Genomic DNA, 24,528 nt, shown 5'->3' with positions numbered 1-24,528 from the left:
GTATATATCTAACTATGGGCTTGATCTAGATCTAGTTGCAGTTTTGCTAAATTTTGCAAGACTGCAACTACCGGCGGTAGGTCAACCCCCGGTGGTAGGGCAAGATCGTCCTGCACGCCGGATTCCGCCCAACGATGTGCCTGCAAAAATTTGAGGACTCATTGCTAAAGTGCGAGCACTTCACCCCACATCAAAGTGCGAGCATATGACGAGCAGTCCCCTGGCTACACACTTAGGGGCTGATTCGGAACTGCTTGTACAGGTCCGAATTTGGCCCTGTCTCCGATGGTGGGGGACTGCGCATGCGTATAAGCGCTAATGGGCATATGCAGTCCCCCACAGCGAGCACCTTCGGTGAAATTTTCCTTCTCCGGGGTACTCGGTTCCTGATTGACAGGCAGGTGGCGTTCTGGGGGGGCCACCCAGCGTTTCATGGGCTTGCCCAAAAAAAGGTGGGTGCGCCCATTGAAACACTGGGTTGGCCCCAGGGAACGCAGGTGTTCCCCTGCCTGCTTGGGGTGGGCGGATGATGTTACATCATGTCAGTGCCCGCCCACAATTTGGAGATGACCATGCAGCAGAAAAGTAAGTCCTGGCTTACCTGTCTGCTGCAAACAGAAGAGAAGTAATTCAATAGTGAGCAAGTATCAAATGAATTCTCTTCTGTGCGGGGGCATGCAAGCGGATGTGTAAGCATACACATCCACACACAGGCCCTTATTCTGCATCGTGCGGTACGGCCCGCGTGCGGCCGTACCGCCGATGTTTTTAGTCTGCACATGCGCAGAGGTCAATCTGCGCATATGCAGCCCCATTCGCCGCAGACGTATTTCGTCCGCCGCAAAGGGGGCGTATAGGGGCGTGAGGGGCTTCATACCCTCATTTCCCTATGTATACGCCCCGCGTTTCATGGGCGTTCCCATGCAAACGCGGGGCGTATGCATGGTAATGAGGGTATGACGCCACTGATGGGGGCGGAAAGCTGACGTCGCCGGATGTCAGCTCTCAGCCCCCATACAAGCTATCACACGGACGATTGTCCGTGTGGTCTCAGCTTGCGGGAGCTGCTGTGGCGTGCGGCCCTGCCTTCGATGGTCGACGACCATTGAATGCAGGGGGCAGCTCCCACCATGGTGGAGGCGTACGCCCCACCATTTTTATGCGGATCGCCAGCCGTCCGTGTACGGACGGCCGTGGCGATCCGTCTCGTGGGCGGGGATTGGTTTGTGCGGCCGGAGCACCGTGTGCGGCTCTGGCCGCACCAACCAGAATAAGGGCCACAGTGTGGTGAGGGGATTTGGGCAGCAAAAGGAGGGGCACTTGTATAATTTTGATGCTATATTATATATGGGTCATTTTACAAAGATTACAAGATTACCAACCTGTTATTATATCACATATTCATCTGACCCATTGGGGTAAAACATGGGAATAACCATGTTTAGGTAAATGTAGAAACACCCCTAGAAAAAGGAAATGAGTAAGGAAATATTAATCCAGTGTCTACAGGGAATACTTTTTAGGGTATTTCACAAGTATGGTGGCCATCTTAAAGTTTGCCATCTTGGATGCAATTCTAATTATTTAATTGGAAAAGTAGTCATGTGACATATCAAACAGAATTTTATATAAAAATGGAGAGCCTGTAGTAGGCGTCCCCCCATCGTACATTTACAGGATATCCTGAAAATGTTGTTTAATAAAGAAAAAAAGTATAGATAAGAAATTCTAATTCTTATTATTCTAAAACCTGATAATTTGTAAATATAACCTTTGTGCCATCACGCTGCAAGTGCATTGTCTTATATTGAAATGTGTGTAATTAAGGCTTCTGCATCTTGTTCACTAATACTGTATATTGACACTTTTTTAATACTTTATGACAGTGTGCTGGATTTTCGTTTTTCTTGCTCATGCCAACACTTACATGTATATCTGCATTTTTATTATGTTTTTTTTTTTTTAAAGGACAAAGGTAAGTAGTATCTCCTCCCATATTTTGAATCGGCTATTTAGCCACAATTATTAAGGTAAGGAATCACAAGGACTCATACTGATCAATATAATCGAATTGTGTATAAGAAACAAGACACATGGTGACCCCGCACGTGCATTTTTAATATGCACTGTATCCACTTTGTTTGTGTTTAATGTTATATGTAGTTCCTCATATTTCGCAGTTTTAATTTATTCCAATTAAAAGGTATATTTTAGAGTATTGTTTTATTTCTCTTTTGGTGCACCACATAGTGACAAACCATACCCTGTCCCCCAGTTACGGCGAGCATGTATTCCCCCTTGGCAATGAGCATGTAATCCCACATGGCAACGAGCATGGAATCCCTGGCAATGAGCATGTAGGTAAGCAGCACTTATGTAGCATCATTTTTAATACGCATTAGGGTGTTTGGCATAATACGTAATGGACATTATGATGTGTGGCTTAACATATAATGGGCATTATGGTGTACATTTTTATTGTGCACCTTTGGCCTGAAATGTCCCTGTTTATGAAGCATATTGTGAATTTAGGCTTAATCTGTGTGGCATGTGAATTTTGGCTCTGTGTAGCATTATGTGAATTTTGGCTCAATCCGTGTGGCATTATGTGAATTTTAGCTCAATCCGTGTGGCATTATATGAATTTTGGCTCAATCCATGCGGCATTTTGTGAATTTTGGCACGTATGTGGCATTATGTGAATTTTGGCACCTATGTGGCATTATGTGAAGTTTATCTCAATCCATGTGGCATTATGTGAATTTTGGCTCATTCCATTTGGCATTATGTGTAAGGGGCAAGTATAATGGGGTCTAGTATTTTGTTGCATAATGTGTAGAAGTTTTATATGGTGTGGTACACTACACTCAAGGACACACAGCCTTTTATGGAGCGTGCCTTTCGGCGCTCGCTCAACCACATCCTTCACTTTTGTCGCCAAGGTGGGCCTGTGTACTTAAAACGCCAGGGCCAATTTTTAATTCCATTCTTGCCCTTTCTCTCGCTGCTCTCTTAGCATGTACACTGGCACCACTAACATCCCCCCTCCCTCTCCCAGACCCTCTCCTATCATGGTGCCCCCCCTGTCACTTTCTCCTGGATCCGCCCCTGTTAACAGATAGAATGAATGTAATACAGTACAGGAACACTGAAGTACAGAAAAGCTTTCATAAACAATACTTAAGGGAATTAAGGAAAATCTTGAGCAAACAGGAAAGTCTTGAGTCTGTTTTTGAAGGATTCTAGAGTGGGGGCATCTCAAACTGTGTGGGGAACTGTGTGTTCGAGCGCATGGCTAAAAGCTCGACCCCCAGATGAATTACAGAAGATTCTAGGTACTGCTAAATCCTTCATCTGCAGATCGCAGTAATCAGGTGAGACAGCTGCTTCCAAAGTGCACACCAAATCCAGCCAATGCAAAATAAAATCTGAAGTGAAGACTGACTTCCAGTAACTACCGACTTGTGCAAAAACTCACCCAGTGATGTGTGTTGTCTTCCAGTTAGCTACAACCTGCCAGGTACCTTTATATCGTGCCCACTACTAAGCCAGCACCAGTATCCAACCCACCAAATAATACAAATCTGACAGAGTGAATTTTTATTTTTCAGTAGTGCTTCCTTGTTCTAGTTTTAAGAATTGTTTACTGGAACCCTCTGGCTGATGCGGATTGCAGTGAGATGCGGCTGCCTTCAATCAAGATATATTTATGAGAAACTTTGTGTGACTTTTTTTTGCAATAGAAAGAGTTCAGGAAATTAAGAAGTACAAATATATATTATACACCACCAGTGCCCCAGGACTGAGAAGCAAAGAGAATAGAGATCAAGACCAGTTTAAGCGAACCCTTCTCTGTCACAAACAGGGCCGGATTAAAGGGGAAGCAAAGGGGGTCAGTACCCCTGGGCCCCCCTCTAGCTAGGAGCCCCCTGTGGTTGGCATGCATTTTTAGAAGGTTTTGTGCATGGGAGTGGGGTAGTGCTGCAGCTTCACCTAAGTCCCTTGACACTTTGCACAAGAGGGCAGAGGCTGAGAGGTTTGTGCTGAGCTCTGATTGGTGGAGCTCATTACATGCTTCTCAGGCCCATGGAGGACAGTAGCAGCAGCCTAGTCATGAGCCTGGGAGGTCTCCTACAGTCCTACAGAGTAAGGTGCAGAGGGACAAACACAGGCTTTTCATGTGGTATGTATATATATATATATATATATATATATATATATATATATATATACACATATATAAATATATATATATATATATATATATATGCTTGTGTGATGGCCGGCACTCCCAGTGATAGGTCCAATAAATGCTGACCCGGTGCCTTCCAGCGTGGACCCTCGGGCCCCAATGCAGGATGTGGGAATCAGGCGGCACTCTCGGTTTTAATAATAACGTGAAAAAAATAATTTATTGTCCAATATGTTTCGGGCATGATCTGCCCGTCCTCAGGGATCAATAATAATGCAAACGTGAATGACATAAATACCCAACCAAAAGAAAAACCCTCCCCCTGTGCTGCCTGGCCGCCCGCCCCTCTTTCCTGCGTCCTCCATCGTTCATCCCCGCTTCCGCCTCCTCACAGCGCGTGCCGCTCTGTCCGGCGCCATTGGGGAGGCCGTCACTCTGCCCAGTTCTCAGCCACTCCCCATGACATCAGCGGGCGCCTCTTTATGCTGCATTTCAGCTTGGAAGCCAGGCCTCATTCTGGATTCTGCAGGGAGGGCCGCTGCCATAGCACCTGGGAACACAAAATGAAATACGTGAATATACAGTTATAAAGTGAGAAGTGGTCTCCTGTTGTTTTTTTTGTGCGAGTGCCGCCGTCCCCCACAATCCCAATATTGGTGACAAGCTTTCTGTCACTTACTGGAGGGCACCGCTTCATTGCTGCATACCCCCATCATCCACCACAAGCTTGGAGTGCCGCCCCTACAACATTATATATATATATATATATATATATATATACATACACACACAGTAGAACACCGGCACATATTTGCAACGTTTCAGGCTTTTTTATTAAGCCCGTCGTCAGGCAGTACAGAATCAAATAAACAATGTACAACACATACCTTTATACCAGTTGCATCCCCGCTCCCGATCCGTCCAGGTCCCTGACTTCCGCCCTCCACAGGAAGCATGGGGCTTCAGACACTCCCACCTGCTCCCGGAGTGTGACGCGTCGTCATGGTTACCAGACTCGTCCGACCGGCTTCTGCTGCATACAATACATACACCTGTGGACAATGGACAAAAAATAACACTATAATACATATTTACAATAATCGGAATGTAGGAACACATCTGAAACATACCACTGACTAACCAACTTCTCTTAACTGTATGAGCGATTAAAACCTGGTGTTCACAAAAACATACTCAGGTTCAATTGCTCATTTAACCCCCTTGGATGCACTGTGTCTAGAATATGTATCCACTTGGATTCTAGACATAACAGTTTCTTTCCCCTATCGCCACCCCTGTGGTCATCAGGTACATGATCTATGATCATGTGTTTTAGACTGGATATAGAATGATGTTCTTTGAGAAAATGTTTAGCCACAGGTTGGTCATTACCCTTGCCACTCAGAGCTGCTCTTATAGCCGACCTGTGGAGTGCCATCCGTTCTTTGAAGGGTAGAATGGTTTTACCCACATAGGTCATGCCACACGGGCACTTAATCATGTAAACAACGTGTGAAGTGCTGCATGTTAGAGGATATCTTATAGTGTATTTGGTGCCATTGTGTGGATGATGGAACACTTTTCCAACTATCATATGGCCGCAAGTTGTGCAGCCAGAACATTTGTGGCAACCTTTAGGCTTGATATTAATGCCTCTAGATCTATTGACATGCTCAGTGACATCTGATCTGATAACCCAATCTCTGATATTCTTGCCTCTTTTATAGCAAGATCGGATTTTGGTTCTTTTAAGGCATCTCAGGTCTTTGTCATTCTGAATAATCGGCCACAAATTGTGTGTGATCTCTCTCACCTTTTTATGTGCCACATCGTAGTTGTGTACCCAATTAATCACATCATCAGAATTGACGCTTTTAACTTTAGGGACAAGTGTCTCCTGTCGGGTCAAACTGTCAACCTTGACTCTTGCTGTATTTAGAGTGTAATCTGCATAACCTCTTTCTTTCTCCATCATCTTCTGCATTTGTTCCTCCCCCTCACTTTCTTTACTGCTAATACGTTTAACTCTAAGTAATTGTGAGTATGGGAGACTGTCAAGAGTTGACCTGGGGTGAAAACTGTCGGCTCTGAGAAGGGTGTTTCTATCAGTGGGTTTGCTGTATAGACTTGTCACTATCCTGTTATCCTCAATGCGTATATTGACATCAAGGAATGGTACGTTCTCTCTGCTCATTATGAATGTGAATTTAATTGGGCTACTTGTCTGCACTTTGTCCTGACGACGGGGGTCCGGCCCCCGAAACGTTGACGACGCCTGTAAGACCTTCTATGGAATAAATACGGTCTTTTTTTCACCTGCATCTGTGAGTCCTCGAGTGCCCAGTCATTTCCTCTCTCTCTCTCTATATATATATATATATATATATATATATAATGTAAAATTATCAGGTGCCTTAACCTGCCACCATGCAAAATTACTATTTTTGAGCACCAGCACAGCAAGGTAACATGTCTGACACCTCATCTCACCTCAATCAGAAGGATCATCAAACTCCCTGCTGCCACCGCTTGACTGCCTTTACAGGGCTGCTGCTCTGGCTCGCTTGCTGGCTGCCCTAGGCTGTGTCGGAGTCCAGGCAAGGTGGCTATGGAAGGGTACTTGAGTGTTGTTGCATGGCGCAGGGAGGGCAGGCTGAGAAAGCCTTTCACTGTGCGCGGCGCAGGGAGGATCAATTCCGACATCTCATTTACCGGCGTCACAGCAAATTTTATTTCCTGTCTACAGCAGCAAAGAGCCCCTCAGATGCTGTGGGCCTGTTTTGGATGATGGGCCTGGAGCTGCAGCTCCATACGTCCCATTTTAATCCGGCCCTGGGTCTAATGGGTGGTCTGGTGCACCCCCGAACCACCCCTTAGATTTGCCTATGGTCACAAACTCACCTGGCCAAAGAAAGGGATAATATTGTGATAAGTTGTGGTGCCGATAAGGCATTGGATAGAGTCTCATGGGCTCACTTGAACAGGATTTTTGTACATCAAGGCTTTGGCCAAGGATTAAACATGTTTTTAATATTTTATACCACCAACCAAAGGCTGTCATGACTATAAATTCATTAAATACTCATCCATTTAGTCTATATAGAGGTACAAGAAAAGGCTGCCCTCTATCCCCACTATTGTTCAATCTGGCATTGGATCCTCTTCTCCAACGATTTTTTAAGGAAGAGGGCAGGTATTACATTGGCCTCTGCAGAGGTTAAATTCTCAGCTTTCACTGATGACATTTTACTTTATTTTGCAAACACAAAGAGGGCTATCCCTCTATTGACATCTTTGTTAGAGAAATTTGCACAAGTGTCGGGTTTTAAAATTTGTTGCGCTAGATTGGATTTCAGGCTCCAATGCCTACACACTGACAAATTTGGAACAAATTTTTGTCTCAGATCAGAATTTGGTTGCATTATAACATACCCCCCCCCCCCCCAAGTCACTACCCCAAACAGTCATTGACAATGTATTGTTACATCACTCTTGCATGGCATGGAGAATGACTCACCGTAGCCTAAAAGTATCATGGAATATATCGGTATTTCTCCCATTATGGGGTAACACCAACTTTGCTTCACAGAAAACATCCCCAATATTTAAAACTTGGCACACTAAAGGTCTTAGTTTCATCTATACATTTTTACATACCGAATCTAGAACTTTATTGACAAGGGCTCAGTTACAGGAGAAATTCCCAAATATAATTATTCCTTTATTTTCCTATTTACAAACATGTAGTTATATCCAAACTATATTGTCTCGTTTAACAGAAAACAATAAAAACTGTAGGATGGACTGGGCCCTATGTCGGTCTCCTGGTAGATCTCTATCCACCTCTGAAATATATTCTTGCTCCTGACCTTTACTTAATATCGATAATGGATCAGTGGGTCTTCTGAAGTGGTCAACAGAATTCCCTGCATTATCCATGAAATCGATACTAAAGGCATAATAAGCTTTACACAGATCCTATTTCACCCCAAAACTCAAATTCCTTATTGGAGAGGCTACCACTTCGGATTGCTATAAGTGTGGTGGTGGTGTGGCAGATATAGTGCATTGTCTATGGTCCTGTCCACATGTACACAAATTGTGGCTTGATCTTCAGGCTTTCATTTCAAATCAGTTAAAGATAAGTTTAAAGCCCTGTACACATGCTTAGATTTTTCCCTGTTTTCGATTCGATTTTGCTTATAGAAGCAAAATCAAATCCACATCGAATGGTTTTTAGGACACTTTCGATCTGCATTCGATTCGATGTGCGCTCCCGTTTTCTCCAAATCGAATACAAAAATCTACTGTGCAGCCAAGGAAATCTCGAATTCGATCCAGTAAATCAAATGAGTACATTGTGCCTACATTGTGAAATCGAAATCGAATCGAATGCAAAAGTACAGATCTAATGCCAAATCGAATGGGATGATCTACTGCCAGATCTAATATAAAATCAAATCTAACAGCAAATCTAAGCGTGTGTACAGGGCTTTACAATAGATAAAAAATGGGCATTTTGGGGTCTTCACTCCAAAGAAGACATGATACAAGATACATAAGGGCACCCGTACTTTGCTTACGAAGTTGGCAGCAGCCACAAAAAAGACAATACTGTCACAATGGGTACAGTTGGGTCCCATTGAATTTAGTACATCCTAGAATCACTTTCTTATTTTATACTAGCTGACCCGCCTGGCGTTGCCGGGAAAACCTTGGGGTTTTTTTATTTCCAAAATTGCCTAAAAATGTAATCTTACAGTATGCTGTGCCAAAGACCTAATATTGTAATTTGTTAAGGATTCCACCATAATGTTAGAATGTGTTTGCATACTCAATGATGGCAATTAAATCAGGTGTTGTGTTGTTGTTTGAAACACAACGCTCCTGAGTTGATAACTTGTATGTGTTGATGAATTCCATATCCACTCCTGAGATTTAGCACCTATGACATACCCTTCAACAGAAATCGATACAAAATCAGAAAGGGACGTGGCCACGGGAAAGGAGGCATGACCACACCTCCATTACTATACTTTCAATGGTACAGTTTCTAGGGTGTGTAATTACAGGCACTGAGTGCGTGGAGACCAGGGTGGGCGTTACTTACCGCGCCATAATTAATAAAACATTCACCACTCCCTGCCACTGCCGCTCCCCTCATCAATCCTGCCTGCAGCAGTCTCTGAGGTCTGGAGATTTGTAAAGCACATGCACCGGCCATCTCTACCAAACAGTGAGGCAGCCCCTGGGTGTGGGAGCAGGTCCACAGGCCTGGCCACATGACGTCATGACGCGAGGCACGCTACCTGGACTGCAATGCACCACTGGGAATGGGTGCAATGGGTCAAATACTTCCCTACACCCGCCAGGCCAATCCACCGATCCAGCCATCGCAATCATCAATGGGTGTATTGATAAGGTTTGGAGTGTAAGAAGTTGAAGAATAACACTGAGATAAAGATTTGCCTTGTTAAGGTGTACAATTTACTCAATAAATTGTGAAAATAAATATAAGTGTACATAGAAGTACAATCAAGAAATGAAAGTAGGATTAAAAATAAGTTCTGATTCAAACTGATAATTGTTTGGATGGAGGTGGGTTACGAAACAAATCTATAGGTGGAAGGTATGGATATTGTGGGCATAATTGGTGTTTGGTACACCTACAGGGGGTCCTCAATTGATGGGATTTTCACTACAGTGTCACCATAGGGGGATTCCCAATTGGGGTCCAGGTGGTCTTTTAGGGACCCTTTACAATCCCATAGGTCTCTTCTCCTTTAGCCTATGGTCTCCCTTATTGATAGTAAATCACTTAGGGAGACCGTAGGCTCCAGGAGAAGAGACCAATGGGATTGTAAAGGGGTCCCTAAAAGACCACCTGAACCCCAATAGGAAATCTCCCTACGGTGACACTATAGTGAAAATTTCTTATCAATTGGGGACCCCCTGTAGGTGTACCAAACACCAATTATGCCACCAATATCCATTAATCACCTATAGATTTGGTTTGCAACCCACCTCCAACCAAACAATTATCAGAATTTACTTTTTAATCCTACTTTCATTTCTTGTTTGTACTTCTATGTACACATATTTTTTCACAATTTATTGAGTAAATTGTACACTTTAACGTGACAAATCTTCATCTCAGTCTTATTCTTCAACTTCTTACACTCATAACATTCAAACAAATACATGCAGCGCTCATGCCCATCAACCAAACATTCTTTAGGAACCAAAAGGGTCTGGGAAACCCTTAAGGCAGAGCAGTGCCTAACATCCAATTGACTAACAGGGTGAGTGCAGTGTACCCACTTTGTATTGATCAACGGGTGCATTGGCCAGGACAAAATTTCTCAGTGCAACCGGCTGGGGAGCGCAGTGACAGGCTGGAGGACTGGAGAGACAGATAATGGAAAAAAATAAAAACAGTACATTAGGTACAGTTTTTATTTGCCAGTACAGACTGTTAAATCAATGGCAAATTATTTTGATGTGTTCTGTGTTTGTGTGTTGTATTGTTTGTGTGTGTGTGTTGTAGTGTATGTGGTTGTGTATCTGCCCAATGCGTAAGTGTGTGAGGTGTGCTATGTATATACAATATGTGTATGTGTGTGTTTTGTCTTTGTGTATCTGCAATGTTTAACCCCTTCCCGACATTTGACGTACATTTACGTCATGGTCGGGATGTACTTCCTGCCACATGGCATAAATGTACGTCATGACTTGTAACTGTCACCGCGTCTAGAGACGCGGTGACAGAGGGACGATGTCTGCTGTCCCTGACAGCAGACATCTTCCCTCATTGGCCAGGGGGGGCAGCGATGCCCCCCGCCATGGGCGATCGCTGCGATTGGCTGTTCAAACGTGAACAGCCAAAAGCAGCGTTTACTGTGTTATATGTAAAATTTAGACTCTGCTGCCCCCTAGCGTCCAAAAAAAATAAAAGAAAGTTGAAATAATGATGTAATAATAAAGTTTAGATATGGTCTATGTTAGTTATTAACTATTTTGAGTGGTATGATTATTTGTCTCACAAGCAGAAAATTTTACATTTTGCAAATAGCAAAATGTTCAATTTTTTTACGACATTTTGGTATTTTTCACAAAAAAAAAAAAACTGTATCGACCAAAATTTACCACTAATTTAAAGTACAATGTGTCACGAGAAAACAGTCTCAAAATCACTGGGATAAGTAAAAGCAAAAAAAAGTTATCCCCACTTAAGTGATACATGTCAGATTTGAAAAAAAGGGCTCTGTCAGGAAGGCAAAAACATGCTGCGTCGGTAAGGGGTTAAGTGTGTGTTTTGTGTGTGTTGTGCTGTTTTTGGGTGTGTGTGGTGAATGTGGGTGTGTGTTGTGCTGTTAGAGGTATGTTATGTGTCTGTGTTGTGTGTATCTGCGCAATGTGTAAGTGCGTAAGGTTTGCTACGTATAAATGTGTGTGTGTAGTGTGCTGTTTGTATCTGTGCAATGTTTAAGTGTATGTGTTCTGTGTGTTGTACTGTTATTGGGTGTGTGTTGTAGTGAATGTGGGTGCGTGTTGTACTTTGAGTGGTGTGTTATGTGTGTGTGTTGTGTTGTGTGTATCTGCCGAATGTGTAAGTTTGTGAGGTGCGCTACGTATATATGTGTGTGTAGTGTGCTGTGCATATCCTGGCAATGTTTAAGTGTGTGTGTGTTCTGTGTGTTTGTTGTACTGTTTTTGGGTGTGTCTTGTAGTGTATATGGGTTTGTGTTGTACTGCATGTGGTGTTATGTGTGTGTTTTGTTGTGTGTATCTGTCCAATGTGTAAGTGTGTGAGGTGTGCTACGTATATATGTGTGTGTTGCATGCTATGTGTGCGTGGGATGCAGGTAAAATCCCGACGGTCAAAATCCCAAATGGGTCATAATACCGACAAGGTCAAAATCCCGACATTTAAAATACTGACATAAAGAATGTACAAGTGAAACAGTCAACGTGACTTTCCGTCGACAGGTCACGAGGTCGACATGGGTTTTTTCGCTGTTTTTATGGCAATCATACATTAGGAGGAAAGTCCAGAAACAGAGCATTGTGTCCCTCCTGGAGAGGGTCATGTTGGGAGGTATGAATATATGTTATACACATGTCATCTATCTATCAATGATTTTGGCTTTACCTGTTTAAGGTGCCCATACACGCACCGATTTTTCATGCGTTTTGTGCTAAATAGCATCGCATTGCATGTGTTGTGCATGCGATACAATGCGATCAAAAGACAGTACAAAAGGTATGTGCAGCACACATCGCACCGGGAAAATCGGTGCGTGTGTGGGCACCTTTACTGTGATGATATATTTGTTTATTTTGTAATTTTGCCTGTCAATAAATATATATATATATATATATATATATATATATATATATATATATATATATATATATATATATATATATAATAGAATGGGCGGGGCGTGGCCTAGCTGCTGAACCGAGCAGCAGCAATTTTCCTGCACTCCTACCCACACTCCGTTTTTGGGGCATTTAACCACATATTCTGCTACCCCACAGCCTCCCCACCACCTGTACCTGCTGGACGCTGGCCTGGGGCACCGGTGGATGTGCGCTGCGGAGCCGGGAGACGTGGGGAAGCGTCTCTGCGGGTTGCGGCCTTGTCCACCTCCGAAGCCGGGGCCTAAATTAGTGCAGCCAGCCGGGATTCGAGCTCCGTGACGCGGAGCGGAGGAAACGCGAGCGTCTGGAGCCGCGATTTTCACAGCAGCTACCTCCTCTCCCCTGACCCAGCCTCCGCTGAAGCCTAGGACCCGATCTGGGGGTGCCAGCTGTCCCTGGAGAGAGGGGTAAGTGCCTGCAGGCGCTGTCAGCTCCGGCTGCTAGTTACAGCGGCGGCCATCTTGGATGTGACCCCCCCTCCTCTCCTGCTGCTGCGTTCTCCCTCCTGCACCTGAGTTTTCACCAGCCTCTGTTGGGGTACCCCAGGAGCCCCCTGGAGAGATTGCCCCTCTGTGCCCTGGGGGATCAGCGGGACCCAGGGCCCCCATACCATATATAATCCTCCATACATCTACTCTGAGGCCTGTGTTCCTGGGCGACCCCCTGGGCTGCCCCTGTGCAAATCAGACAGTATCAACAGCCTCTCTCCCCCACTGGTATAAGCTGACACCCTGCTTAGCAGGTCTGGCAGGGGTCAGCCTCTCACTGCCTGCCCAGAGCCCTGTGCCGCGCAACAACCTATAACATCCAGACCGGGCTGTCTGTTGCCCCACCTGTACACCACCCCCCTGTTACCTTTGTGGCCCAGCAGAGCTCTTTTGGACCTGACTCAGGGCTTCATTCTCCGGGAGGCCCCATTCAGCTCCTTATTTTCACTAGCAGCTGTGATAGCCCCCCCTGTTAGCTCCTTCCACAATAGTGGGCTACTTTTCGCAAATCCTCCTGCTGCTCCAGAAGACATCTTCACCTCTGCCCAAGATCTGTTGGCGTAATCCATTATGATGTGACACTACGCCCTGCAATGTCACCGCCCATGTGACCGTAATCTCATGCTCATATCATTAACAGGCTCCAATCCATTATACTAGTGTGTGAAGCTCTATCTGACACTATTTTCATACTCCTCTGAAAACCTTTATCATGTCCCCTAAGAAATCTAAAGAGGTCCCTACCCCTCGGGTCTCTTTTCCTGCTAGGAGGGCCACGCAGGCCCTGGGAACATCTCCGGGTACCTCTGTGGCAGCGTCAGTAGCTGACACCCCAGCACACAGCTCTGGCCTGTCATTCTCAATGGCAGGCGCAGACTGTGCCCCAGACACCCCACTAACAGCTGGGCTACTCTGTCAGATACTGTCCACCTTCAAATCTGACCTGACCAGAGACTTAACAACTGTGATTCGGGAAGTCAAGACCGATCTAATTGCTGTTGGGGACCGAACAGATCATCTTGAGAGGAAAATGGAGGAGCTGGTGGCCTCACATAATGACCTCCTCACCTCCTATGACCAACAACAGGCTGAAATTGAAGCAGTTAAAAATAAGATGGCAGATCTCGAGGACAGATCTAGGAGGAACAACATAAAAATCAGGGGGATTCCAGACTCCGTATCCAACCCTGAACTGGAAGGATATGTCACCACGCTGTTCCGCAAACTGCTGCCTTCCGTAGAAGAAAGAGACCTCCTGATCGACCGGGTCCACCGGCTCCCAAGACCTCGCTCAGTCTCGTCTGATCTCCCTAGAGACACTCTCCTCCGTGTACACTTCTTCACCACCAAGGAGCGCATCCTGAGGGCTGCAAGATCGGCCGGGGAGAAGGGTACATTGGGAGGCCTACAGATTTTTCCAGACCTATCTGCAATGACGTTAGCCAAAAGAAGAGCGCTGACCCCGATTACCACTGCACTACGAGCCAACGAAATCCCCTACCGTTGGGGTTTCCCTGTGAAGCTTCTGATTACCCATGAAGACTCCACACACACCATCTCGTCCATAGAAGCAGGACTCAAGCTCCTTTCAGAATGGGACATCACGGTGAAACACCCATCCATGCCTAAACGGAGTTCAGCTCCGCGTGCGGAATGGGGGGACACTTGAGAGACCAATCCACTACCCCTTTGGGGTATGTAAGCCATATGTCCTTTATCTGGACAATCCTTGTCTCCTCACATCCTGGAGTCTGACTTCTTGGCTAAGTATAACAGCCGATTGATTATTAGGTTTATTGTTTGTTTAGGTATAACATGCCTTTTGCTACTATATATGATAAAACTGTGCTAAATGACAGGTTACGTTAATGTTTATACAGTATTTTTCAAGTTATGCACTGGTTTATAGATGTGTTGTTTACTGGACAATTTCCTTAATGGGTCTACATGGGCGGTGGCACTAGGCCACCTATAGAGCCCCCACCTTCTCCCGTACTACTGCATTTGTCTCCCCTTACCTCCCTGCAGTAGTCATGTCGGTCCGATATAATGGACCGTTTTGGTTTAATATTTTCCCTTTCCTTTTCAATTTGTTCCCTATTCTCCCCCTAAGTTACAGCCCTCCCCCTCACACTAGACTCTGTCTTGTATCTCAAAAATATGTACACCTTACATATCATATAAACATTATGCTATTGGTTGACCTTTTCACCCATCGTTTTGCCCAAGTGATCCTATGACGACTAAGATCCTTTCCTTGAATGTCAAGGGACTGAACTCCCCCAACAAACGCATACTTGTCCTCACTTTCTTCCATAAGCAGAAGGGAGACGTGATCGCTCTACAGGAGACTCACTTTTCCTCAGTAAACCCCCCTACATTTAGAGATAACAGATATCCTCTGGGATTTTATGCTAGTGGTCAGGTTAAACGTAATGGTGTTGCCATACTTTTCAGCAATAAAGTGACATTTGTCCAGCACTCCCTTACTGCGGACAAAAATGGGCGCTATTTAATCCTGACTGGACTGCTAGATGACAAACTGGTTACCCTGGTCTCAGTGTATGCTCCTAATTCTAACCAAATCCCCTTTTTACGTAAATTATTTCTTCTAATCCGCAAAGTAGCCAAAGGGTCACTGCTAATAATGGGAGATTTCAATTTGGTATTAAACCCACATCTAGATAAATCTAACAAACCTCTCAAGACTAGGCTCCCTCCCCCCCCTGGACCTTCCTTAGCATTCCGCAATATGCTAACGGAATTCGACTTATATGACATTTGGAGAACTCATAACCCATCGGGCCGCGAATATACTTTTTTTTCAAACGTCCACAATTCATACTCTAGAATTGACATGCTCTTATGTGACAAATGGACCCTACAACACTCCAAAGACATAGATATCCTCCCCATCACCTGGTCTGACCACGCCCCGATACTGTGGAAATGGTCGTTAAACAACTTCAATATCCCTCCCAGACCTTGGCGCTTAGCTCCTCATCTTCTAACTGACCCGCTGCCTAATAAAATTATTTCGGACAGTATATCCTCGTACTTCGCTAACAATACCCCGCAAGACACGTCTACATTCACACATTGGTGTACATTTAAGGCAGTTACTAGGGGTGCTGCTATTCAGGCCGGGGCTGCCCTCAAGAAACAAAACATTCAAAGACAAACAGACTTAGAAAATAAAATTAGGGACTTAGACTGCAAGAACCAATCCTCCCCTTCCGCTGCCCTCAGGAAAGAGCTTTCAGAAGCTCGTAGTCAATTGCAGAAAATGCTCCTGGCCCAAACTCAGTTGGCCTTGAACAGACTCCGTACAAAATTCTATCTATCAGGGAATAAATCTGGGAAAATGTTAGCACGTAAACTGAGAATGCAGCATGCCAAGAATAGGATTAAGCTCATACATTCCCCATCTAAGGAGAAACTTCTAAACCCAAAGGATATATCTAACCAGTTTGCTAAATATTACTCTCAACTATATAACCTATCTCTAGACCCAGACACCCCCCAACCCTCCAAAATGTCTATCTCCTCTTTCCTAGAAGGAGTTAAGTTGCCTTCCCTATCCAATGATCAGTTAGAAGTCCTAAATGCCCCCTGGTCTCCGTCTGAAGTAGATGCTGCTGTTAAATCCCTACCTAGGGGCAAAGCCCCGGGCCCCGACGGGTTCATCAATAATTTTTACATCACTTACCGCGAAACCCTCACACCCTATCTGACTGATCTTTTCAATACTATCACATCTTTAGGTTCCCTCCCCAAGGAAATGCTGGAAGCACAAATAATAACCCTCCCCAAACCAGGAAAAGATCCAACCCACTGCCAGAACTATCGTCCGATAGCTCTGCTGAACAGCGACACTAAATTGTTCGCAAAACTTATAGCTCTCAGAATTAAAAATTATTTGCCTATGCTGGTACACCCGGACCAGTCGGGGTTTGTCCCAGGGAGGCAGTCGTCTGATAACACACGCCGAGTGTTTAATTTAATTGACTCTCTCACGGATGATCAGGGCCTTCTGCTGCTGTCTTTAGACGCGGAGAAGGCCTTTGACCGCTTAAACTGGGAGTATATGCAGACTGTCCTCTCTAAATTTGGGTTTCGGAATCAGATTATGTCATCTATTTTGGCACTATATAGTACCCCCACGGCCCGGGTGTTTAGCAATGGCTTTCTCTCAGATCAGTTTCCCATTTCCAATGGAACAAGGCAGGGCTGTCCCCTCTCCCCAATAATATTTGTGCTATCTATTGAACCCCTTGCCTCCAAAATTCGTGCTGACCCTGATTTTCCCGGTCTCCAAGCAGGATCCTCATCGCATAAGCTAAGTCTCTTTGCGGATGATATCTTACTTTTTGTTTCTGATCCCTTACGTACATTACCCCACCTACACGATACTCTAGACAGTTTTAGTAAAGCCTCATACTACAGATTAAACACCACAAAAACTGATGCCCTACCCATTAAGTTAGCTGACTCATACCCAATTCTGTCCTCTAAATTTCCATATAACTGGCAGAAAGTGTCTATACGCTACCTGGGCATAAATATCCCATCAGACACTGGGAAGGTCCTTGAGGTTAACCTACCACCCCTTCTTAGTTCATTAGAAACTCTTTCCAAATCCTGGCTTGCGTTTGATGTCTCATGGATGGGACGCATGGCTGCCTTTAAAATGTCCCTATTACCTAAACTCATGTATCTCTTCCGCACGATCCCCTACACTTTCCCGAAAAAAGAACTTGCCAAATGTAACTCAATCATGCTCAAATATATCTGGTCCTCAGGTCCCCCTAAACTGGCTCGCTCCAAGATGACCCTCCCTAGAGCCAAAGGTGGATTGAACCTCCCAGACCTAGGTTTATACCATGATGCCTGCAAACTGGCCCAGATAAAAACTTTTTTTGAAGCACACTCAGAATCAAGGTGGGTGGAACCTGAGATATCGCATGCAACGACCCCAATCGATGATCTGTTTAGAATGCCTAAACAATTCCGACCTGATCTCTCCTCACTCCTCCCAACTACTAGGGCCTCTATTGCAACCTGGGATGCATTGATTTCTAGACTCCCCCACCCCATATCCCAACTCCCACTAATTTCATTGAAATCATTACCCAAACTAATACCCAATCTACATCTTGCCAGATGGACCACATTAGGTATTTCTAAACTACGTGATATTTTGGAAGGCCAGCATATCCTCCCGTTCTCTGCCCTCCAGCAGAGATTCTCTCTCCCCAAATCTGAACTACTGCATTATTTTCAAATTTGCCACTGGTGGAATACTGCCCATTCGTCTAATAGTATACCTAGTAACTTTGATTCACATATCTACTCCCGACTTAACCTACCAAACTCGAAAGGGGACGTTACATTCTGGTATAGAACATTGATAGACATTCCAAATTCCCCTAAGTCAAACGCACAGACTAAGTGGGAAGCTGACAGGTTTGACCCTCTCGGACGCTCAATGGAGCAGAATTTTTCTCTCCTCCTATGCTATGTCAAAATGTATGAACCATACCGAGATGCACATAAAGTTAATACACAGATTATACCTAACCCCAGCCAAATTACACTCCTTCTGGCCCACATGTTCCAAGTTCTGTTGGAGACATTGTGGCAATACTGGTCACATATACCATATATTCTGGTCTTGCCCCCTTCTCACTGTGTTTTGGAAGGAAGTATTTGACCTAGCAAATCAGGTCTTAGACACAGCACTACTACCCACCCCATTAATAGCCTTATTTAATATGTTTCCTGACACGGTCTTACCTAATAAACGCTATGTAATAGGCCATATATTCATTGCGGCCCGTGCAGCCCTGGCCCAGTGCTGGAAACAAACCGCCCCTCCTCTACTTTCAAAAGTTACTCAGAAAATTAACTTTAACTTTACCATGGAAACACAATATGCTTCCCACTCTGGCTCTGTATCTGCTTCAATGGCTCGCTGGTTGCTTTGGCATGAATATGCTACTAGTGGAGCAGGTACATCGCACATTCCCAAATCACCCCAATGCGACCCCCTCCAATTCAGCCTTAATGAGAGACAAGCAGAATCTACAGACTCTCCTTGATCCCTTAATTCTCCACTCTATAACCTGCTTGCGTGGTTGCGTTACGTTCTGAATGTTTATCTAATTATTTTACTGCTAGATGTATTTGGTTAATATATATATAGCTTATATTACTATTATGGTTAAATATTTTACCTGATGTTTCTGTTTAGGTTTACTGAATTCCCATTGTGTACCGTATGACGATATTTCTTACCTGCCTACTTATGTACAGAGTCTATGTACCCTCCCCCCCACCCCTTTGTCCCCCCCCCCCGTTCCCCCTCCTTGTTATACTTTATTCTGTAACCCCTCATCAAAAATTTCAATAAAATATTGATGTTAAAAAAAAGAAATAGAATGGGCACTCACCAAGGTCTAGGTAATCAGAATATCATTTTATTTGTAAGTCGACATACCATCCGACGTAACGACACGTTTCGGTCTACATAAGACCATCATCAGGAATAGTGCAGCAAAATACAGAACATCAGCAGAACAACAACCTGACATCCGTCCCTGGAGCACCTCCCCTTTGCACTTTGATGTGATGCGAGTGCGGATTCCTTGGAAAATTATATATATATATATATATACAGAGAACTTCCCGAATTGGGAAAACAGCACTCACCAGACTTAAGTACAGTGTAGATAAGGTTCAAAGTCCCGATAATTTTAATAATGTACAGGCTTACCGACGTTTCGGTCCCTTAGGACCATTCTCAAGGCAGCAGGGTACAGTCAAATATCAGCAGCAGCTGCTGATATTTGACTGTACCCTGCTGCCTTGAGAATGGTCCTAAGGGACCGAAACGTCGGTAAGCCTGTACATTATTAAAATTATCGGGACTTTGAACCTTATCTACACTGTACTTAAGTCTGGTGAGTGCTGTTTTCCCAATTCGGGAAGTTCTCTGTATACATATAGCTGGGTCTTCTTGTACTCAGCTACATATACGGCACCCCAGCGGTTACCTCCTAGAGGGTGAGAGTGCAGGTCCTTTTGTGTATATATATATATATATATAAAAAAAAAACAGATGCACAATCACACAGGGCCTAATTCAGACCTGGTCTCAGGACAATTTTGTTCTCAAAATGGCCAAAATCATGCAAATGTAACATGTGCAGAGAGAGTTAAGGTCCATACACACTGGGCGACTATGCCCAGCATGTATGGACAGTGATGATGATGTGCATACACACTGAGCAGCTTTACCCTGCCCGGCGCCGACGGAGAGGGGAGGACGGCATTGCATAGCAGAGCACTATGCAAAGCCGTCCTGAAAGCCGCTTATCTGCTGGTATAATACTGACTTTTATTTGCATGCGCCTGGATGAAGACTGGGCAGGCGGCTGATGTGCTGTGACATCAGCCGCCCGCCCCCTGTAAGCATTGGCCTGCCCGCATACGCATGGGAATGCCCAGCATTTTCATGGGGGTGCCCATGGACGAACCCCATTCTCACCGCTGTCCACCCCCCCACCCCACCCCACAAAAAAAAAAGGGCAGACGAGTGTGTAACTCATACAGGTTGTTCAATGCCCCGGGGTCTGCACATGCTCAAATACGCGCTTGTGCATACGCAGCCAGACATCGGAACAGGGCCAAATTCGCCCTGTTCCGAATAAATGTGAATTAGGCCCTAGGTCCCTAGTTTGTTGACCAATTTGGCACACAATACTCTGCTCCTGGACTTCCCTCTTAATGTATGATTGCCATCACCAGGGTCAAACGCAGGATTTTCAGAAGGGGGTTTCCAGAGGGGCGGAGCAAAGCACGGAGATGGATACTTAGGTGACCCAGTATATGCCGGGTCTGTTAAAGTATTATAGATAGACCAAATGTATATAAATAACAATAATAATAAAAATAATATATATATATATATATATATATACACACACACACACACACACATATATATATATACAGGGGCATCAACAGCAGTGCAGACCCCTGGGCATAGCAATGTATTGGGGCCCCTACCGATCCTCCAGCAGTAGGGGTGGGGGAAGCTTTGATGTCCCGCGGGTGGTAGGGGTTATTATATCAACCGATCAGCATGTAGGGCCTGGATCAGTAATTTCCACTAATTACCCCTTTACTGCACAGATGGTGGGAGATGGGGTGGGAGAAGGGGGCATTGGGCTGAATAATGGGGCCCTGATACATAACTTCCAGGGTGGTAGAGGATGTTTAATATGCAGAGGAGGGGTGTATAGTGGAGTGGGCTTATTATTCATAATTTTCTGGTGGGAGGATAGCTTGCTTGACTGCAGAGATCTCCAGTTCCCGGAAATAGATTTTTTTAGATGTTAAAGGAATTAAAAACTAGAGAATCCCACCTAACAAATGGTATTGGGGACTAGGGGATCAGAGTTCAGGAGGCAGAGCAATCTGCCAACAAGAATATAAAACTACATGTGTGTGGAGCTGGAGCAGTAACCAGCTGCTGGAAGGCTGATATCTCTGGTTCTGGGAACAGTAGAGACAAGCTACTAGTGTTCATCAAAGGGGAGAGTCCCAGCTTTGGAATATACCCTCAGAAAAACTCTAAGTCAGACAGAACTTGAAATATCTGACTGGGAAAGCAATTAACAGGCTTGGATGGGGACCACTGCTTTGAAGTCAGATATCTCCGGTTCCCGAGGGCCGATTTTTTAAATTCTTTAGACTCCTGGGGGGGTTTCTGGGTACTCAGAACCCCCCCCCCCCCCTGCGTGCGCTACTGATCACCTGTGTTGAACTGTTAAATTGATAAGAAAGGTGCTTCACCACAGGTGATGGCAATCATACATTACCAGGTCATACTTGCCTACTTTTTGAAACTGCTTTCAGGGAGATTCCATACCTCCCAACTTGTGCACGGCTGAAATTGTGACCTGCCGCGCCGGAGGCGTGCCCGACCCAGGATGGGGGGTTGGGGCTACAAAAGTGGGTGTGGTCTCCAGTAAAGTGGGCGTGGCCCAGTGTAGCAACACCAATTCTCATCATTTTGGGGGCATGCCTCCTCCCTGCACTGAAGAGATGCCATGCATGTGAACACAGCATCTCTTCAGCGATTGCCAGTGATCTCTGCCCCCCCTTAGGTACAGCGGGACTGTCTGCAATTAGCAAGACTGTCCAACTGTAATTGAGAGGTATGAGATTCTCGAGTGTTTGCATGGCCTGCAGATGAGGGACCGTGTCTTGCACAAAGGGGACAAATGGAGCTGCTGAGGAAACACTAACCTGCAGCCCTGGCACTCCTGCTCTTCCCGCAGCCTCTCCTGTGGGCTCCCAGTTGTAAGCCTCCCCACCAGCTGCTCTCTGCACTAGCTCACCGTCTCTCACTGTCCTGGATGTCTCCAAGGTGCAGCTCCCACCATGCAGGGGTCAGGGCAAGAGGGGAGGATCCGTTGCTACTGCCACTCCCACTAGAGAGAGAAAGCTGTGATGGAAGGTCTCCCCGGTTGCTGGCCGCCAGCAGGCTTTACTGGCCTAAGCGGCTCTCATGCTAACTACTGCCAGGGGTGCATGGCAGGCCTATTAGGCATGATCATGCCCCCATTGCAGACAGACTCGCACTGTGCGGTCTGGATTTTTAGATGGAAATTGAGTATTCAGGGGTATTGAGAGGGCTTTGCGGGGAATCGGGGGACTGACGCCTAAAATGGGAGCCTCCTGCAAAATCCGGGAGTGTCTGCAGCCTACACAAACACAGGGGTCACTACCTGCCTACACACACACACACACACACACACAGGGGTCACTACCTGCCTACAACCACACACAGGGGTCACTACCAGCCTACACACACACAGGGGTCACTACCAGCCTACACACACACACAGGGGTCAATACCAGCCTAAACACACACACACACAGGGGTCAATACCAGCCTAAACACACACACACACGCACACACACACACACACACAGGGGTCACTACCAGCCTAAAAACACACAGGGGTCACTACCAGCCTACAAACACACACACAGGGGTCACTGCCAGCCTAAACACACATACGCACACACACATACAGGGGTCACTACCAGCCTACACACACACAGGGGTCACTACCAGCCTAAACACACACACAGGGGTCACTACCAGCCTACAAACACACATACACACACACAGGGGTCACTACCAGCCTACAAACACACATACACACACACAGGGGTCACTACCAGCCTACAAACACACATACACACACACAGGGGTAACTGCCAGCCTAAACACACACACACACACACACACACTGGTCACACTATTGGCCTACACACACACACAGGGGTCACTATCGTCGTCCCCCCCTACACACACACACACACACACACAGGGGTCACTATCGTCCCGTCCCCCCCCCTACACACACTCACACAGAGCACACACACAGGGGTCACTATCGTCTCCCCCCCCCCCTACACACACACACACACACAGGGGTCACTATCGTCCCGTCCCCCCCTACACACACACACACACACACACACACACACACAGAGAGCACACACACAAACAGGGGTCACTACCAGTCCTTGTATACACACACAGGGGTCACTATTGGCCTACACACACACAGACACACACACACACACGGGTCACTACCAGTCCCTGCATACACACACACACACACACACACACTGGTCACACTATTGGCCTACACACACACAGGGGTCACTATCGTGTCCCCCCCCCTACACACACACAAACAGGGATCCTACCTACACATATGAACAAATTCTCAGTGGGAGCCTAAAATTCACAGGGATCACTGCCAGTAAACACACACACACACAGACAGAACAGTGTTAGGCTATACACACACAGTGCCAGTGTATTCACACACAATGACATGGGTCAGTACCTGACTACACACACACACACACACACACACACACTGCCAGCTGTAATAGATACACACATAGGTCACCTACATACACATTACAGTCAGTGCCAAGCTAAATAAGTAAACACAAAAAGAAACATCACATTACAGAGCTGCCTACACACAGGACCAGCCAGTATGGAGCTTCTGTCTGTGGCAGAACAACATGAACTAACCTGGGACGGAGCACTAGTCCTGCTCCTCCCCCAGCCTCTCCTCCGAGCTCTCAGCTGGCAGGTCTGTCAGTCTCCACACAGCTGCTTTCTGTGCAGGTCCCCGTCTCTCCCCCTCCTCTCTGCCTCCAGCGTGCAGCTCCTAGTACTTGAGGTGGTGAGGGGAAGAGGCCAGAGGGGCGGGCTTCACTGCTGCTGCTCGTAGTCTCCCTGCTTACAATGCTGACTGCAAGCAAGCTCTCCCGTGCGGCTCTCATCATGCTATGTTGCGTAGTAGTTCCAAGCCCCGC

At 45.7% G+C, this 24,528-nt stretch overlaps 1 long non-coding RNA gene across 1 annotated transcript; it reads right to left on the bottom strand.

Annotated features, from left to right (window-relative positions):
- Positions 1–4,495: 4,495 nt before the first annotated feature.
- On the bottom strand, positions 4,496–24,361 carry LOC146062574 (uncharacterized). Its single transcript, XR_014471401.1, has 3 exons — positions 24,242–24,361; positions 5,080–5,244; positions 4,496–4,742 (listed from the first exon to the last, which is right to left on the bottom strand). It is a non-coding gene; the product is annotated as an uncharacterized LOC146062574 (long non-coding RNA).
- Positions 24,362–24,528: the final 167 nt, after the last annotated feature.

This window comes from Crinia signifera, chromosome 3 (assembly GCF_055691185.1).
Source record: "Crinia signifera chromosome 3, ASM5569118v1, whole genome shotgun sequence".
Taxonomy (NCBI): Eukaryota; Metazoa; Chordata; class Amphibia; order Anura; family Myobatrachidae; genus Crinia; species Crinia signifera.
The sequence above is the reverse complement of the archived record's forward strand: the minus strand, read 5'-3'. Positions and strand labels throughout refer to the sequence as shown.